The sequence below is a fragment of the Macaca thibetana genome, chromosome 12, assembly GCF_024542745.1.
Source record: "Macaca thibetana thibetana isolate TM-01 chromosome 12, ASM2454274v1, whole genome shotgun sequence".
Taxonomy (NCBI): Eukaryota; Metazoa; Chordata; class Mammalia; order Primates; family Cercopithecidae; genus Macaca; species Macaca thibetana.
In genome coordinates, this window is record NC_065589.1 from 83,995,434 (window position 1) to 84,008,590 (window position 13,157).

The 13,157-nt window shown below is 42.6% G+C and overlaps 1 protein-coding gene and 1 non-coding gene across 10 annotated transcripts in view; one reads left to right on the forward strand and one right to left on the reverse strand.

Annotated features, from left to right (window-relative positions):
• Positions 1-13,157, reverse strand: part of TANC1 (tetratricopeptide repeat, ankyrin repeat and coiled-coil containing 1) — a 265,598-nt gene that overhangs the window by 194,728 nt on the left and 57,713 nt on the right. The gene's annotated exons all lie outside the window — the stretch shown is intronic.
• Positions 11,279-11,385, forward strand: LOC126933356 (U6 spliceosomal RNA). Its single transcript, XR_007718578.1, has one exon. It is a non-coding gene; the product is annotated as a U6 spliceosomal RNA (small nuclear RNA).

The window sequence follows — 13,157 nt, forward strand, 5'->3', positions numbered from 1 at the left end:
TGAAAACTGGCACAAGACAGGGATGCCCTCTCTTACCACTCCTATTCAACATAGTGTTGAAAGTTCTGGCCAGGGAAATCAGACAAGAGAAAGAAATAAAGGGTATTTGATTAGGAAAAGAGGAAGTCAAATTGTCCCTGTGTGCAGATGACATGATTGTATATTTAGAAAACCCCATCATCTCAGCCCCAAATCTCCTTAAGCTGATAAGCACCTTCAGCAAAGTCTCAGGATACAAAATCAATGTGCAAAAATCACAAGCATTCCTATATGCCAATAACAGACAAAGACAGCCAAATCATGAGTGAACTCCCATTCACAATTGCTACAAAGAGAATAAAATACCTAGGAATCCAACTTACGAGGGATGTGAAGGACCTCTTCAAGGAGAACTACAAACCACTGTTCAATGAAATACAAGAGGACACAAACAAATGAAAGAACATTCCATGCTCATGGATAGGAAGAATCAATATCATGAAAATGGCCATATTGCCCAAGGTAATTTATAGATTCAATCCATCTCCATCAAGCTACCAATGAGTTTCTTCACAGAATTGGAAAAAATTCCTGTAAAGTTCATATGGAAGCAAGAAAAGAGTCTGCATTGCCAAGGCAATCCTAAGCAAAAAGAACAAAGCTGGAGGCATGCTACCTGACTTCAAACTATACTACAAGGCTACAGTAACTAAAACAGCATGGTACTGGTACCAAAACAGAGAGATAGACCAATGGAACAGAACAGAGGCCTCAGAAATAACATTATACATCTACAACCATCTGATCTTTAACAAACCTGACAAAAACAAGGAACAGGAGAAGGATTCCCTATTTAATAAATGTTGCTGGGAAAACTGGCTAGCCATATGTAGAAAGCCGAAACTGGATCCCTTCCTTACACCTTATACAAAAATTAATTCAAGATGGATTAAAGACTTAAATGTTAGATCAAAGCCATAAAAGCACTAGAAGAAAACCAAGGCAATACCATTCAGGACATAGACATGGGCAAGGACTTCATGACTAAAACACCAAAAGCAATGGCAACAAAAGCCAAAATTGACAAATGGGATCTAATTAAACTAAAGAGCTTCTGCACAGCAAAAGAAACTACCATCAGAGTGAACAGGCTACCTACAAGAATGGGAGAAAATTTTTGCAATCTACCCACCTGACAATGGACTAATACCCAGAATCTACAAAAACGTAAACAAATTTTCAAGAAAAAAATCAACCCCGTCAAAAAGTGGGCAAAAGAGATGAACAGACACTTCTCAAAAGAAGACATTTATGCAGCCAACAGACACATGAAAAAATGTTCATCATCACTCGCCATCAGAGAAATGCAAATCAAAACCACAATGAGATACCATCTCATGCCAGTTAGAATGGCGATCATTAAAAAGTCAGGGAACAACAGGTGCTGAAGAGGATGTGGAGATATAGGAACGCTTTTACACTGTGGGTGGGACTGTAAACTAGCTCAACCATTGTGGAAGACAGTGTGGTGATTCCTCAAGGATCTAGAACTAGAAATACCATTTGACCCAGCCATCCCATTACTGGGTATATACCCAAAGGATTATAAATCATTCTACTGTAAAGACACATGCACACATATGTTTACTGCAGCACTATTCACAATAGCAAAGCCTTGGAACCAACCCAAATGTCTATCAATGATAGGCTGGATTAAGAAAATGTGGCACATATACACCATGGAATACTACGCAGCCATAAAAAAAAAAAGATGAGTTCATGTCCTTTGTAGGAACATGGATGAAGCTGGAAACCATCATTCTGAGCAAACTATTCAAGGACAGAAAACCAAACACTGCATGTTCTCACTCATAGGTGGGAATTGAACAATGAGAACGCTTGGACACAGGGCAGGGAACATCACACACTGGGGCCTGTCATGGGGTGGGCGGATGGGGGAGGGATGGCATTAGGAGATATACCTAATGTAAATGATGAGTTAATGGGTGCAGCAAACCAACATGGCACATGTATTCATATGTAAGAAACCTGCATGTTGTGCACACATGCCCTAGAACTTTAAGTATAATAATAATTTTTTTTTTAAAAAAAGCCTCAACTCACGTTCAGTGACAGCTTGCAAATGCTGCAAGAGTTTCTAAGCACCCTAGGTTTTTCCTACATGAGGTTGCTGACCTCACCGGCACAGTATCTAAGCATTCCCTGCAGGACAGCACCACCTGGTGAACAGTCACAGCTCAAATACCTGAGGTTTCCCAGGATAGGTTCATAAAAGGGAGAGGGCCCTGGCAGCCAGGAAGGGAATCGTCTCCCAGCTGCTGCATGTCCTTCAGCCAAGTCTCCTTTCATAACGCACACCTCAGCAGAAAAGGCAGGCTTCTCATCTGTCCTAACCACAACCAACAGACAAGTATAAAAGAATACCCATCACAGCCCACAGCACGCCCGCTCTCACAGCATGCCCAGTCTCAGACCCTCTGTCCCGAGGACTCACAGACGCGTGTGCACCCTTAAAATTAAATCTAACAGGTCGTGTACACACGCACTTTCTCTCTGGCCTCTTTCCCACCTACAGCAACCCATTTATAAAACTTCTGTAAGGGCAGAGGGGGAAACTCCTTTCTGAGTTTAAAGCTACAAAGGCACCACTATAAATGACAGAGTCGCAGAGATCTCAAGGGAGGCGGCTTCCTCAGAGGAGGAAGACTGTCCTTCCAGCCTGTTTTTGTGGTGATGAGATCACAGAGTTTAGATTCTGTATTTGGTCCTACATGGGTTTTAAGGGCCTTCTTCAGTAATTACAGAAAGGAAAAAGGAAGGTCAATGAGACCAAAGAAACTGAGTGGTGTTTGAGAGGTTACTTATAACTACAGCCAGGTCACCTACCAGACTCAGAAAAGAAACTACGCCTTTGGTTTTTTGTTGTTGTTGTTCCTCAGAATCAAATTTAGCAAAAAAAATTATGAACTTTTACTGTTTTGGCATTCCTGTGTTCAAAGGCCTTTTTCAATGCACAACCCAGCATTTGGGCCCATGATAGTTTTGAAAAAAATGAGCATTACCCCACAAAATATTCTCATGTAAAAGATGACAAAATATACTTATTGCAGGAATTCTTATGAAACCTAAAACACAGGAGGTTAGAGACTAGCCGAATGAGGATTTCAAATGCCCATCAATAGCTTTTTCTTTTCAGATCTAATTTCCCACTGACTCCTTCAAAAAACTTCATAGAGAATTATTACAGTTTACCTCTTGGTCATCACTTTCTTACAAGGATGAACAGAGACACTTCAAAGTTGTTTATCTAATAGAAGAAAAAAAAAATTTTTTTCTCCCAAATACCCTTCTAAAGCCTAGCATTGGGCCTCCTCAGACCACAAGACAAAGGCTACTGTATGTGTTCATGGACCAAAGCATGTCTCTATCGATTCCATGTGACGGTCCAAATCCTCCAGCTGTAAAGGGTTCTGCAGCATTGAGTACTGCCTTGACTACAATGTGAGGCCCAGAGAGGCTAAACAACTTGATGAAAGCCACTCAGGCAAAGCCAGCACCGGTGAGTTCGTGAGGACGTTCAAGTCACACTCAACCCCAGCACAGTAGAAACAATACCACAGAAATCCTAAAGCAAATAAAAGAAAGCTCTTCTTTCATTTTGAATGCTGCTGCTTAATAGAAAGCAGGCTTACATAACAGAGGAAGACAGGAGGAGGAGAGCTTCGTGGGGATCTGTCCTACATTCGGCGCTTGAGTAGCAAAAGGCGTTAAACATACCAATTTCCATCCCAAATCTTTCAGCTTCCATTTCCATGAGACAGGTGTCCTGTTAGCACTGTTACACCTATCAACCTCCCTGAGGCGGTTTTCCATCCCACAGCCCATGAGAATCTCCTAGATAGCTTTAAAAATTCTGAGGCCTGGAAGAAGTGAAATGGGATCGCTGGGGACAGGACCCAAACACTGGTGCTTTTCAAACCCGACCAGCTGATTATAATGTGTAGCCAGGATTGAGAGTCACTACACCTGACCAACTCCCAGCTGTTTCTTTTAGCCTCCTGATGGGGTCAGGTGGGAAGTATTTATGCCTCAAAAAAAGGGGAGAGAGGGAAAAGCAAATGGATCAGGGAAGACAGCTGAAGAAAGCTGGAGTGACTAATGATTTGCAGGTGATGATCGCTGGGGGTGGGTGCAAGGTGTGGCCCAAGGGAGAAGGCAGGAGGAGGGACAGATTAGGCCATTCCCTAAGTGAGCCCTGCATGGCATCTGCCATTGAGTCCGGCTGCTTTGGAAGGTGGAGGCAGGGACAAGAGGCAGCAATTCAAAGCTCATCTGTAAAGAATATTTCCATTAAGTGTTAACTATGTGAGAAATGATATGATGGCTTTCAGATGTGAGGAATTTACTGAACCACTGTATTTGCCACTAGGATTTCACCTGTTCTTCTAATAGTCCTAATAGGGTTTTTGTTTCTTTACTGAGGATCCATATTTTCTTACTCACCAAGTCTGACAAAGCACAATGCACTGAAGGATAACTACTTAGAGCCACAATGCCTGAAGAACAGAGCTTTCCTTGGTATAAAACCAGCTGGTGCACATGCAGGTTGAATGTGACCTTGATTTCATGAGCATCATGATGTTTTCAGATGTGACAGATGCTGGATAAGAATGAACCTGGGGCAAAGACTGCGGGAATACCGGCTCCGTCTGAGTGTTGTCACTCCCATGTCCTGTCATTCTTAGGGCTACTTGCTACCTGCTCTTCTGTAATAGAGCGACAACCACCAGGCTGTCCCTGGATGCCTTTTCCCCAATTTCTATCTCTCATGGTAAGTAAATTTATCTGCTTTGCCTTACCCATCCTTTACCAATGTTTCCCAAAATGTGTCCCATCTGTACTAGAGCAACCTGGGCTGCTCCTGGGCACCTACCCGCTCCCGCAGCCCAGGGACAATCACACCTGAAGCCCAAGAGATTCACAACTCAACAGTCTGTGAACTGGCCATACATGTATGATTCTTCCTTTGAAATGAGTTCCTCAGGGGTGCTGCTACATCTGTCCCTAACCTGTGCCACTTCCTAACTGGTGATTCACAAAGTCATCCATGGCCACTGACTTGAATCCCACTTGGATCCCACACGGCCCCCCCGCCCAATGCCAAGCCCCTGACTTAAATCACTCTTCTCTGAACTCACACAATATGCAAAACCACTACTTTTAATCGGGAGTTTCAGGTCTGTTTTCTCTCCCAACTACAGGCTAGGCTTCTTGATGACAGGGTCCATGACATCCCACTGAACCTTTCGCAGGGCTCAGTCTATTTAGGCTGTACGAACAGTGGCTGATGGACAGGCCAAGGCTTGCTCAGCCCTGGGTCTTCCTCCATTCAGCTTCTTATTTTCCCTAAGAAAACTTTCATTCTTTCCTTTCCATAATAAAATTGATTCAGGCAAGAGTAGGAGGGAAAAAGGGGGAGGCCTATCAAAGACAGAAGTCATATGCTACAACCTCAACTTATCCAGAAAACACTAGGAAACAAGACGCAAATAAGTCTTCAAAGCTGCCAAAATCTGGGGCTCAGTTCATGCACAATGCAGAAGGGAACCTCCTAACCCCCACACGAACCCCCAACACCTCTTCACAGGCCCCCCACTCAGAGCCCTCCCACTGTCTTTCAGATTCAATTCTAACAGAAGGGAATGTGCGGTTTCCCAGACCATTGTAAGTCAAGAGAATGGAGGGCCAGTGTTAGATCTGGCCACCATGGCAGCCCTGAGAAGCTGTGACTGACAGGAGAGAACCTGTAAATTCAAAACAGTAGATTTCAGGCTGTTACAGTTTTAATAGCCTTTCAATCCCCGAATGCATCCAAGGACACCAAAACAAAGCATTTTAAAGCAGCACAATTCTTGGCTCTGAAAGGTGACCCTGGGCACCAAGAAAAGGTTACTTTGCTCAGTGTGTCTCTGCAACAACATCCAGGAGAGATGTCCACATGGCTAACCTCAGTCCACGAGACCCAAATGTCCTCAAAAATAGGAATGGGGACTATATCCAAAGGCAATGTGCTGTCTCTGTGTGGTCTCTAACACCAACGGAAACAAGGACAGGCTTTCTCAAAAGCACTGCCATTCTGATCTGGAATCTTCCATCTAAGTACTCTCCCATTCATTATTCTCATCTATCTTTTCTTATGGTATCTGTGAGTAAAGCTCCTCACCAGATTATAAACTTCTTTGAGCAGATGGACTATGCCTTTGTATTGATGACATGCCCCCTATCTCCTCCTAAGTCACCAACAAAGCCTGCTGAATCTCTGCCAATTCAATCTGCCCAGATACCCTAGGGCCAGATGACCTTAGGGAAGAAGGCATCTGAATGAGAATGTTTTTAAATAGCCTAAGCATTTCTGTAGTCTCTAAAGGTATTAAGTTTCCAACTTTCTTAAAGATGATAAAATTGGTTTAAATGTTAGGATTCTGGGATCAATGAGGCAAGCTTCAGTTGACTCTGGAATCTAATCTGTATTACATACAGAGCCAAGGAATAAATTCTGCACTGTTTTGTGTGCCCATGTGAACCAAGAGGCTAGGGTGAGTTTTCCCTTGATCTAAAGCAACCTCACCTCACATATCTTTAATCATTCATCTACTCAGAATGGATTACTGGATGACTTCATATTTATTTCTTTTTTCCAAAGCTCAGCTTTCTGATTTATATATTTATTTCTTGGTAAGTAATAGCACTCAAACGCACCAATTTGCTTCATGCTTCGTAAAGAGTACTTTCATGAATTTAAGTGACAGTTCTGTACTATAGGGTTATAATTTACACTTGGGAAAAATTGAGGAATTTGTTTTGTCTACATTGAATTTAAAACTACATCCATCTCCAGATTCCCATAAGTAATTCTCAGTTTTCAAGCTCATCATTGAATATGTCCCTTACACCCTAAGACCCGTTCACTTGCAAGCAGGCTAAAATGACCTACCAGGACACTAAAAACCTCTCTGTTTAGGTCTAGGATGTCAGGACATTCAGGCCTGGCCTGCTGTTTTCAGTGTCCACGGCCCTTCCTTCCCCATAGCTGAAGCCTCTTAACCCTCACCCCCACACTCCCCTTGCTGGCTCAACCCAGCGGGAATTTCTAAGAAGAGATTTAAATAGCTCTGGCTAAGTTGCTCTTGCTGCTTAACAGGCAGGCCTTGACCTTGTATCTAATAACTTGGCTTTCTTGCTCCTGCATTCCATAGGCCTAACTCACCCTCTAGCTCAGTTCTGATAAGGAGCCTGAGACCCTCTCTGGATAACCTGCTGTTAACTCCTCAGGGGCCGAGGAGCTGCCTTGCTCTTGGCAATCTTCCAGGGGACTGGAGGTCACTCTGCATTTAGATGGCCAGAGAAAGTCAGGGGACATGGGTGCCTGTGTCAGGCTACTCATATACCCTAAGCCACCAGCCCTGAAGACCTCAGCCCTCTCTTCTTGACACCTGGACTTCCTCCCAGCTGCAGTGGCTGGATCTGCTGCCCCGCTCTGAGCTGGGGATTCCAGGACCAATGCCTCAGGACTCAGTAGGAAATGACTCATCACAAAAAGCTGAGGGTCCTCTGGCCAGAACACAAGTCACAAGATCTGGATCTCAGCTGTCAAAAAATGTCAAAAACAAAACCCCAACAACAAACTGAGAAAACAGGATCTCTCTTTTCCTGGAGAATTCAACACCCCCATCTTGGCTTTGAGTATGCTGAAGCCATTGAACCCTCTTTTATTAGTTCTAAGGCGAAAACTGAGAGAAATCAGAGAAATGGCTACAACTGTGTCTTCTCTGAATAGAGGAGAATCAGAGAGCTTCTTATCAACCACTTCAAAGCTAACACCCATGGTTACTGAAATTACAGCTATGAAATAACTTCTGTCCTAGGAAATCAAGTCATCTTCTAAAAGAAAGCTAAACGTGTATGTGCATTTTTATCAATATCCTTTAAAGAGCCAGGCAACCTTAAAAATCCTAGCTGGTTAAACTGTCCTACACTTTAGAATAACATAAAAAACAGCAACTTTCATTTTCTGGTCAAAGATTACTTTTGCAATACCTATTAATTTCTACAAAATTCCAGCATTTTTTTGCTTTCTATCACTATTCTGTAGAAAGACGTTCCCCCCTTGGCTTTATATCTTTGCTTTTTGATCTTGTTAACAATCCAGAAAATGCCAACCTTGCAATTTTTTTTTCACCCCGGGAAGTAATAACACAGTCACTTAAAAACCAAAAGCAGTGTCAACACTTCCTCAGTGACACAGCTGCTGTGAGTGACCCGTGAATACAAGGGTTTTTGTGGGGAAATGTTGACTTCTCTCCAAAATAATTCTCAGTGTTATTGAAGACATGATAAAAAAAAAAATAGTAAAGAGGCCTGGCACAGTGGCTCACACCTATAATCCAAGCACTTTGGGAGGTCAAAGCAGGAGGACTGCTTGAGGCCAGGAGTTCAAGAACAGTCTGGACAACATAGCAAGACCCCATATCGCTATGTTAAAAATACAGGCATGGTGGTACATACCTGTAGACCTAGCTACTTGGGAGGCTGAGGCAGGTAGATCACTTGAGACTAGGAGTTCAAAACTAGCCTGGGCAACACAGTGAGACCTCATCTCTACATAAAATTTTTAAAATTAACTGGGTGTGGTGGCATGCACCTATAGTGTTAGCTACTCCGGAGGCTGACGTGGGAGGACTGCTTGAGCCCAGGAGTCCAAGGTTATAGTGAACTATGATTGTGCCACTGCACTCAGGCCTGGGTGAGCAAGACTCTGTCTCTAAAAAATAATAATAAGGCATTAGTTAAGCAAGAAACACTAAGTACTTATGATAAACCACAGTGAAAATAATCAAACTATATGGACACTTGGTTTCAAAAGAGGGTGCCCAGACAGGAAAGAACCCACTCTGTGTTACTTGGAACAATGCACATGTTCTATATTACAAACCTTTATTTAAAAAGTGAGGCGTATGATCCAACAATCTCATTTCTGGGTATTTATCCAAAAGAATTGAAGTCAGGATCCCAAAGAGCTATTTGCACTCCAATGTTAATTGCAGCATTATTCACAGTAACCAAAGTGTAGAAGCATCCTAAATATTCACTAACAGATGAATGGATAAACAAAATGTGATATATACATACAATGGATCATTCAGCCATAAAAAAAGGAAATCCTGATACATGCTACAACATGAATGAACCTTGAAGACATTACGCAAGAGAAATATAACAGTCACAGGAGGACAAACAGCACATGATTCCACTCTTATGATGTATATAAAGTAGTCAAACTCAGCCAGGCACTATGGCTCACACCTGTAATCCCAACACTTTGGGAGGCTGACTTGTGAGGATCGCTTGAGGCCATGAGTTCAAGACCAGCCTGGGCAACACAGTAAGATCCTCATCTCTACAAAAAAATCTATAAATTAGCTGGGTATACCGGCATATGCCTGTGGTCTCAGCTGCTTGGGAGGATCACTTGAACACAGGAGTTTGAACTTACAGTGGGCTCCAATCAAGCCACTATACTCTAGACTGGGCAACAGAGTGAGAGACCCTGTCTCAATAATAATAATAATAATAATTAATTAATAATCAAACGCATAGAAGCAGAGCAGAATGGTGAATGCCAGGAGCTTGAGGAGAGAGAAAAATGGAGAATTGTTCAAAGAATATAAAGTTTTCAGTCACAGAGGATGAAACACTTCTAGGAATCTGCTGTATAACATTGTGCTTATAAGTTAACAACACTGTATACTTAAAATTTTGTTAGGAGTTAGATCTCATGTGTTTTGTTTTGTAACTGCAATTTTTTAAAATACGAGGATACAAACTCAGGAATTCAGATTACATTAGCTTCAAAGTTCTTGTCCTTTCTACTGTTTAATTTTGTCTACACACAAGAGAAGTATAAACAGTAAAGATTAGGCCAGGCACAGTGGCTCACACCTGTAATCCCAGCATTTTGGGAGGCCAAGGCGGGCGAATCACTTGAGGTCAGGAGCTCAAGACCAGCCTGGCCAACATGGTGAAACCCTGTCTCTACTAAAAACACAAAAATTAGCCAAGTGTGGTGGTGTGTGCCTATAATCCCAGCTACTTGGGAGGCTGAGGCAGGAGAATCCCTGGAACCTGGGAGGTGGAGGTTGCAGTGAGGTGAGATTGCACCACTGCACTCCAGCCTAGGCAACAAGAGTGAGATTCCGTACCAAGAAAAAAAAAATTAGCATATGCTATGGCTTGAATGTGTCCCCCAACTTTCATGTGTTGGCAACGTAATCCCCAAATTCATATGTGGAGTGGAGGTGGGGCCTCTGGGAGGAAATAGGATGAGATGAGGTCATCGGGATGGGGCTCCCATGATAGGACTGGGGGCTTGAAAGAAGAGGAGGAGAGACTTGAGCTGACATGCACACTTTTGCCCTCTCACTATGTGATACCTTCTGCCATGCTATGAGGCAGGAAGAAGATCCTTATTAGAAGCTAAGCAGATGCTAGCACCATGCTCCTGGACTTCACAGCCTCCAGAACTGTGAGAAATAATTTTCCCTTTTTTTTTTTTATTATAAATTACCCAGTCAGTGGCATTCAGTTATAGCAAGAGAATAGTTACAGCAAGTTATAGCAAGACCAAAAATTGGTACCAAGAATGAGGTCACTGCTATTAACAGATAGCTGAAAATGTGGAAGTGGCTTTGAAACTGGGCAATGAGGAGAGGCTGGAAGGGTTTGAGGGAGCAAGCCAGAAAAAGCCTATAATTGCTATAAGTGGAGCATTAGGGGAGATTCTGATGAGGGTTCAGAAGATGAGAACTAGGGGAAAGTCTGAATCTTCTTCAAGATTTGCTTAAGTGGTGGTACCCAAAATGTTGGTAGAAATGTAAACAGTAAAGGCCATTCCAACAAGGTTTCAGATGGAAATGAGGAACAAAGTATTGGAAACTAGAGTAAAGGCCATCTTTGTCACAAAGTAGCAACAAGCTTGGCTACATTGTGTCCATGTCCTAGGTCTTTGTGAAATGCAAGCTTGAGGGCAATAAACTAAGATATCTGGCAGAAGAAATATTTAAGCAGCAAAGCATTCAGGATATTGCATGGTTACTTTTGACCACATTCAGTGAGATGTGAGAGCAAAGAAATTACTTAAAGACAGAATGTATAATTAAAAAGAAAACAGAATGGGAAGACTTCAAAACGATGCAGGCTGGCCACATAAAGAGTGAAAAACGTGCTTCCCTCAGCAGCACATATACTAAAACTGGACTGATACAGAGAAGATTATCATGGTCCCTGAACAAGGATGACATGCAAATTCATGAAGCATTCCATGTTTGTTTGTTTTTTTTTTCTTTTTAAAAAAGAGTGAAAAAGTGTGTTCAGAAGAGGAAACCAAGGCTGTGGCTAGGTGATCATTTGTTAAGGAGACTACTATTGATAGAAGAAATTATCAAGAGAATAGGAAAAAGACCCCTGCCATTTCACAGATCTTTGAGGCTGTCTCTCCCATCCCTGGCCCAAAGCTCTAGAAGGGTGGAATGGTTTCAGGAGAAGGACCCAGGCACCCTTCATGGGGTTGCTGCCCAGGGCCCCCTTGGGTCTCTGCTTTCTGCATCCCAGTGCAGCACTCCTCAGCCACCCCAACTGTGGCTCAAGCAACCCCGAGTGCAGCTCAACCCAGCACTCCAGAAGGTACAAGCAGCAAGGACTAGCAGCACCTCTACAGAGAGTCCCTACCAGCAAGAAGGCCCTCCCAGATGCAGCCTCAAGACACTGGACTTCATTGTCTCCAGAACTGTAAGAAATAAGTTTTCTTTATAAATTGCTGAGTCTCAGGTATTCAGTTATAGCAACGGAAAACAGCATATAATTAAAGGCTTGAGTGCAGGGTAGGAGAAATGCAGAAGGACAGGAAGCCAAAGAAGCTGAGGTCATCGAGGAAAGCCTCAAAAAAAAAAAAGGGCAACGTAGGCCCAACCCTGAAAGATCAGCTGAGGCTGTGGGAACTGCTACAAGCATCTGAGTAAGGACACTGAGCTGATCCATGCCAAGAAGGCATGCTAGGCAACAGTTTTTAAAGGCTGAGGAGGACATGAACTAAACACTGAAGCTGAAAACTGAAGCAAGGACTGCTAGAGGCCAGGTGTTCAAGACTATGCTGGGCAACAATAGCAACACCCTATCTCTACAAAAAATTTAAATCTTATCCAGGAATCGTGGGTACCCCTGTAGTCCTAGCCATTGGGAAGCTGAGGCAAGAGGATCGCTTGAGCCCAGGACTGGAGGCTTCAGTGAGCTACAATCATGCCACTGCACTCCAGCCTGGGTGATAGAGTAAGACCCTGTCTCCACAAAAAATAAAAATAAAAATAAAAATAGCAAAAAACACTGAGGCAAAATCAAAGGAATTGGTTGGAGTACCCTAAACCATTTATAATCTAGCTCTCAGAATCTGAATGTTCACTGAATCCCTGAAAAGGCCTTGCTATATGACAAACGAGCAATCAAGAAAGTTTTAAGGCACAGCCCTCCATTGGGGCCATCCTGATTAGTTAAATGATCAGAAATAAGACCAAATAAATCGTATGCCATTTCAAAGAAATAAATAAAAATATGGTATTATAGTAAAGCCCCATGTATCCAACATCCCTGAAAAACTTAGTGTGCTAAAAAAAAAAAATGAATCCCTTAGATATTGAAACCTGTGTTAACATGAAAAAAATCTATGTATGGACTGGGTATTGACTAGTATTAAGGAATTATCCTCATTTTGTTTTGTGTTAATGTCATGGGGGGATCTTTATTAATGAGTTACAGACACATACTATTTACAAAGGGAATTACATAATGTCTGGGATTTGCTTTAAATTGCTGGGGATAAAATATAGGTCAAAGGTTACAAGGTTGCAGTTACACAGAATTAATAAATCTAGAGATCTAATGCACAACATGAAGGCTAAGTTAATAACATTGTATTGCTTAGTGGTACTTTGTTAAGAGAGTAGGTTTTAGGTACTCTTACCACAAGAAAGAAAAAAGAAAAGAAGAGAAGAGAAGAGAGGAGGGGAGAGGAGGGGAGGGGAGGGGAGAGGAAGGGAGAGGAAGGGAGG